Genomic DNA, 6,071 nt, shown 5'->3' on the forward strand with positions numbered 1-6,071 from the left:
CAGAGGCGTTCTTGGTTCAAATGCAAAGACATTTTGATGATACAGACAAGGCTTCAAATTCAAACGAGTTCCAGGTGCAAGTCTGATTAAGTCATCCGTATTAATCGCAGATCAATGAGGGAAGTGTCACGGTGGGACTCAGCACACAGCATTGCCTTTAAAGCTCAGGGAAAGCCTAACGGAATCCTTGTTCTCCTGTTTCAAGTCAGAGTGGAGGAGGATGCGAAGCCCAACTGTTGGGAAGTGTGCTCAAGGTCAAACTCTCCCATGCCCAGTCACCATCCCTCCCAAGTCCCTCATCCTGCTTTCCCCACTGTTCCCAGCTGCAAACTGGATAGGAAGCCATCTTTTTTTCCTTTTCCCACTCTGGAGGTACCAAGTGTAGTCATTGCTCATTGGTGAGTCCCTGACTAATGTCAGGATTAAAGAGTGAATTCTGCAAGGTTTGGTTTTCATCCCTCATGCTCACTAAAGCAGAGGGAGGGAAGCAGACATGGCAGAACCACAGAATGTTTGGCACCCTCCTTCCCTTTCAGAACTCTGCTCCCAGCTGGTACTTTCTAGCATTTAAGCAGGTTACAGGGGAATTTTTTTCAGAAAGAAAATCTTGGAGGAGATTCCTCCATCTGAGATAGAAAGTGACATACACAAAGATCCCCTTCCAGACTATCCATCAGAGAGCCATCTCCTCAGCTGAGGCAGATGTCATCAAACCAAAAGTCAGAGAGAGGGAGGTCCACAAAAATACAGCAGTATGCCAGTGAAATCCACGTGTTGCCCACATAAGCTCTAAAAGAAGAGCTCAGTTCAGTCAATTCAATGAAACTCCATTAGTCAAGACACTTGCTTTGGCTTCTAGTCATACACTTAAGACAAGTTAGTTAAGCTTTGTCATAAATTTAAGACCAACTTAGTGATGGCTAAACTCAAATGCAAAGATCTGAATGTGAAGAAAACTCATTCATTATTTCCAACACACACATACATACACACACACACACACACACAAACACACAGAGTCACCAGGTGATGAAGACAGGCTAGTGATCAAGGTGACTGGATGAGGCAAAGGATGATCCCAAGACTCACTGGCGTTCAGACAATGATGTATAAATAACCAAATACTCCCCTCCCACTAGTTCTCTTCCTCAGATCTTCAGGTACCTGGCTTTGCCTCTGTCCACACCACAGGTACAAGGTAGGTGTTCAGCCCCACTTGATGAGTGAGGAATCTGAGGCACGGAGAGGGGACCTTGGTGCTGAGGGAAGAGCTAAGGTAGTGGAATCCTAGCCCTCTCAGCCTTCCCCCAAACCCTAGACCCCAAGTCCTTTGGACAACTCCATATTAGCTGTCAGGTCACCTGAACAAACCCACAGGGAAAAAAAACCCCACAATAAATTCTATCACAGCAGTGGAGGCAATGCTAGCAATTGTGTTTTCCTAGTCATGCTGATTCACCTCCAACCTGGAGATCAGAGACATGTCTTATCTACTGCTGCATCCATAGCTTCTAGTACCTGGCACATAATAGGTGCTCAATAAATAGTGAACATGTGAGTTTAGTCCCACTGTTGGTCTTATTTATCTTGTATCCACTCAGTAACAGAGCCAACACTTGAGGACCATGGGGAACATCTAGCTGCTGGGGGTGTGGGTGGTGGGGCACTGAAGCTCAGCCCTGGGTCCTTTAAGGTTATATAACAAGGATACATGCACTTCTAATCAGGGATCTTGTCCTTCGCCTTCTGTGTCCATTCTACCACCTGAATCCTCAATGAAAGTAGTGAATTTGTTGACTGTACGGTATTGACCTGAATTGATATCTTCTTGGCTTTCCCTGTGGGATAGAGGAGGGTGGCCAAGATTAAGAACAGGAGTATCATGATCAATGTTCAAAAGAATTGGACCCGAGAGTATCTTCTTCCCAAGTGTACTCACTCCATCCACCAATCTACAGCCTTGCCAGGCTGATCCTCCCTAAATGTCTGCTAGTCCTCTGCCCCCTTGCTGGGGCTCCCCTTCCCCTTTTCAGACCCACACTCAGGGATCAGGGCTTTCTGGATATTCCTTGGGATTCCTGAACATCCTATGTGAGCTTCCAGTTTTTTCTCATCCAATCCCTGCATAAGGCTTTACTACATCTGGGGAAGCAAAAAGTCATGGTTGGATTTTTTCCCTTTTTTTGTAAAGAATAAAACTAGTTTATACCCACTGGGCTGGGTGGGGAGGGGCAGGAGATCTGAGTTCCAGTCCTGCCTCTGAGTCTGGCACCTTGTACCAATGTAAAGTGCTAGATTTGTATAAGATAAGATTGCCCCCTGACCTCAAGGAACTCATCATCTCACAGTAGAATCCTAGTGGGCCCTGAGAGTCAGGGTGAGTAGGGGGCCAGCAGGTGACAGGTAGGACCAGGCTGTGGGATGTTCCAATCAATCCCCAAAGTACAGGATAACATGCACACATAGAGATAGATCACTTAAAACTGTAATTTCTAGATGTGTAGTCTGTAGAGTGATCAAGTGGCAAACTCCCTCTCTCTCTTTGATATTTTATTCCCCTTCCTCCTCGGTTGGTAATCTAGATTTGGGGCAGGACTGGCGGGTTTTTCCAAGCTGCTTCTTAATCTGCTCCCCTTTTCCTAGTTGTGAGGTCCAGTTCTCAGGCTTAAGTTCCCCTCTTCCCCTTCCTCAAGGTCATCTATCCTGGTTCAGAAAAGGTGACAGCCCACTTTTGAAGGTCAGGAAGAACTGGGGTGGGGGGGGCGGTGCGGTAAATGAGAAGGAATGGAAGAGAACAGGCTAAAAGATGAGGGAAAGTAGAGGCGGGGAGGAGAGAGAGGCGGGCCAGAATGGCCTGGAGGGAGACGCAGCTGACGCTGCCGAAGGAGCCGAATGAGGCCGAAGTGGTGGGGATGGGAGGGGGAGTGGAGGTGCCTGAAAAATGTGGAAGGAGATTGGACTCAGAGAAGGTAGGATCGTGGTGGGGTCTAGACACAGGCGAGCTTCCAACCTCCCAATCCCAGTTCCGCTCAGTCAAGGGGACGGGAAAGAGCGTATCCCGAGGGTGCGCAGCCCTTCCCCGCTCCGGCTGCTCTCATCACCACCGCGGAATACCTGGAGAGGATCGCAGGGGTGAGGGCAGAGCAAGGCAGTTACCTTTCCTCCTCCCAACTCGGGGCCCACTGCAGCCCGGCGCGGCGGGGCAGGCGGAATAACCCGAGGACTGGGCACCGAGGGAAGGGGAGGAGGCAAGGAGGGCGCTTCAGGTGGCTCCTCCTGGTTGTTTAAACTTTGCGCTGGAGAAGGGACCGGCTCTGTCCTCCCTCCGCCGCCCGCCCGCGGCTCTGCTCGTCCGGGTGTCCTCAGCCTCGCCTCCATCCTCTGCGGGTCCTACGCCCACTTCCCTCTCGGCTCCCGCCCGGCTCGGATCCCCATCCCCTCTCCGGTCTCCATCTCTCCCTGTGCCGGAGCGCCCCCCGCTCCCTCCCTCCTCGCTGGATCTCCCGCAAGACGTGAGCGGAAAGTGAATGGGCAGCCCAACCACAAAGGCAAATTACCATGAGAAAAATAAATCAGGAAAGCGCCGTTCGCATCCCGCGTTCCCGCCGCCGCGCCCCTCTCCGCCCGCCGAGGCGGGAGCGCCGGGCTCCGGGACGGCTGCATCTGGGGCCTGGCGGGGCAGAGTTTGGGCTCCGCAGGGCCCTGCCAGGGCAGGGGGTCTGGGAAGAATCCGGTGGGGACCCCCGCAGGAGGCGGCGGAGCAGGGACGTCCCCGAGCGCGAGATTTCACACTCCGGGCGGGCCACGCGTTCCCACGCGCCTCGCCGCCTGCGCTCTGCCTCCACCGGGTTTACTCGTCCGCCCTCTCGGAGCCTCCGTCTCGGCGCTACCCTCGGCGCCTCATCTCTCCCAGCCTTTCAACCGTCCGTCCCCTCCTCCAGGCCCAGCCCTGGGTCCCCTTCGCGGCGTGCAGCCCAGACGCACCGACAGCGGCCGGGCCAGGGCCCCGTGCAGCCCGGACCCGGAGCCGGCTGACGGCAGGAACGCGGCAGCACGGAGGGAGCCCAAGCTGAGGTGGCAGAGGGCGGCGTGGAAGCCCGGGGACTCCCTCCTCTCTGCCCGCAGCCTCCACCACCTGGTTCCAACTTGCCAGCGGCCCCGGGCCCCTACCCCTCTACCCACCCGAGTTGCTGAAGTTTGCAACTTGCAGCCCAGCCCGCGCAGGGGAAGCGTACTGGGCTCCCGGGACTCACCTCCGGGCTGCGGGCGCAGGTGCCCGGTTCCGGGCGGCTCCCGGCTCTCAGCTCCCGGCGGCGGGGAGCGACGAAGGCGAACCAGGAGGGCTGGCGGCCGGTCTGGGAATAGGGCGGCCGCGCAAGAACGGCCCCCGGCCCTCACTCGCCGCTCCAGTGCAGCCGCGACCCGGGCCCGCGCCCGCCACCCTCGAGTTCCGCCAGCAGCCGCCGGACGCGCCGCCGACCCGCCCGGCTCAGCGGAGCTGGGCTCAGGCTGCAGCCCTCGCGCTCCAACTAGCTCCCGACCAGGCGCGCGGCTGAGAGCGGAGAGGAGGAGACGAGGGGGCTGAAGGAGGGAGGGAGAAGAGGTGGGGGAGGAGTTGGGAGCGAGCGGAGAAGGGAGCGGGAGAGCAAAGGAGGAGGGTGCTGGAGAGGACTTGCCGCGGCTGACGCGCCACCCGCCAACTCGTGGCGCGCGGAGGAGCGCGAGGGGGCGCCCTGCACCTCCGCGTCCCCGGGCTCGGTCCGAATCCCGCCCTTGGCTTGCCAAGAGTGTTTACACTGAGGGACAGAAGTCCCGCCCCGCAGCCGGCGTTCGAGCGGCGAGACCCAGGTCCCTCGAGCACTTGCTGCCTTTTTGCCACGTCCTGCCTTACCGTCCTCGGCAAGCCCCGTCTCGAACCCGGCTTTCTGCCGGGGCGTCAGCGCACCAGAACCCTGCCCACCCAACCGCTGGGGCCCGAGGAAATTCTCCCTTCCCCTCGGCTCCCCAGTGCCCCAGCCCTATCAGCTAGGGACGATCTTCCTGCCTGTGGATTTGAAGGGGGAAAGAATTGCGTACAAAACAAGGGAAATCTGATATAAATTGCAGTCGAAGGGAATGAGATGAGGCTGCTGGGCTGGACTGGAAGACCAGAATCGGCCGGATAAGGGTTAACTTTACAAGCTGCACGACCTTGAGTGAACCTCTCCAAGCCTCAGTTTCTTCAGCCGTAAACTAGGGTTGGTGATAACCTACCCTACTGAGCGATTGGAGTAGGGGCTACAGTAAATAACGTCAGGAACATTGGGAGGGCATCCAATAGATTAGCGAGCGGGGGAGCCGGTGGAGGGCTCTCCGCTGAGGAGGGAAGGTTTAGCGCGACCACACCGAACAAGGCTGAATTGTTTACAAGTTTAAGTATCTAATGTTTCTGATGGCTAGAAAACCTGAGGGAAAGACAACGGGGCAAGCTGCTTCAAATCCTATCTGCCCGGCTGCAAGAGGGATGGGAAGAGAGCCCTCTGCTGAACAAAGAATGGTATTTAAAAAAAATTTTTTAAGGTGACCTAGGAAAAGAAAACGAAAGAATGAAGGATACAGACAAAGGATCTGAAATATTAAACCAGGAGAAGTGTGATTATAAGAGACAGCTAAAGAGAACTGTGAAATAAAAATAGGTAAGTTGGAAGAAGGAAAACATTAAACGACTTTCTAGACTATGCCAGAAATTGAAGAATTAGAGTGAATCATTTTATGTAACAAAATTCTGGATAAAGGAAATCCTAGATAAAACAGAGGAATGGGGCTTCCCTGGTGGCGCAGTGGTTGAGAGTCCGCCTGCCAATGCAGGGGACACGGGTTCGTGCCCCGGTCCGGGAAGATCCCACATGCCGTGGAGCGGCTGGGCCCGTGGGCCATGGCTGCTGAGCCTGCACGTCTGGAGCCTGTGCTCCGCAATGGGAGAGGCCACAACAGTGAGAGGCCCGCATACCGCAAAAAAAACAAAACAAAACAAAACAAAAAAAAAAAACAGAGGAATGGAGACGGTAAGAAACCTAGAGCAGCACCCTCCT

At 55.1% G+C, this 6,071-nt stretch overlaps 1 protein-coding gene across 1 annotated transcript in view; it reads right to left on the minus strand.

The window, feature by feature from the left end:
* Nucleotides 1-4,296, minus strand: part of SEMA5B (semaphorin 5B) — a 121,504-nt gene extending 117,208 nt beyond the window's left edge. The window contains exon 1 of the mRNA XM_081234866.1: nucleotides 4,254-4,296. The gene's annotated coding sequence lies outside the window, so the exon portion shown is untranslated. The remainder of the gene's footprint in view (nucleotides 1-4,253) is intronic.
* Between the last annotated feature and the right edge of the window lie 1,775 nt (nucleotides 4,297-6,071).

Source organism: Mesoplodon bidens (genome assembly GCF_964165515.1).
Source record: "Mesoplodon bidens genome assembly, chromosome: 5".
Lineage (NCBI taxonomy): Eukaryota > Metazoa > Chordata > Mammalia > Artiodactyla > Ziphiidae > Mesoplodon > Mesoplodon bidens.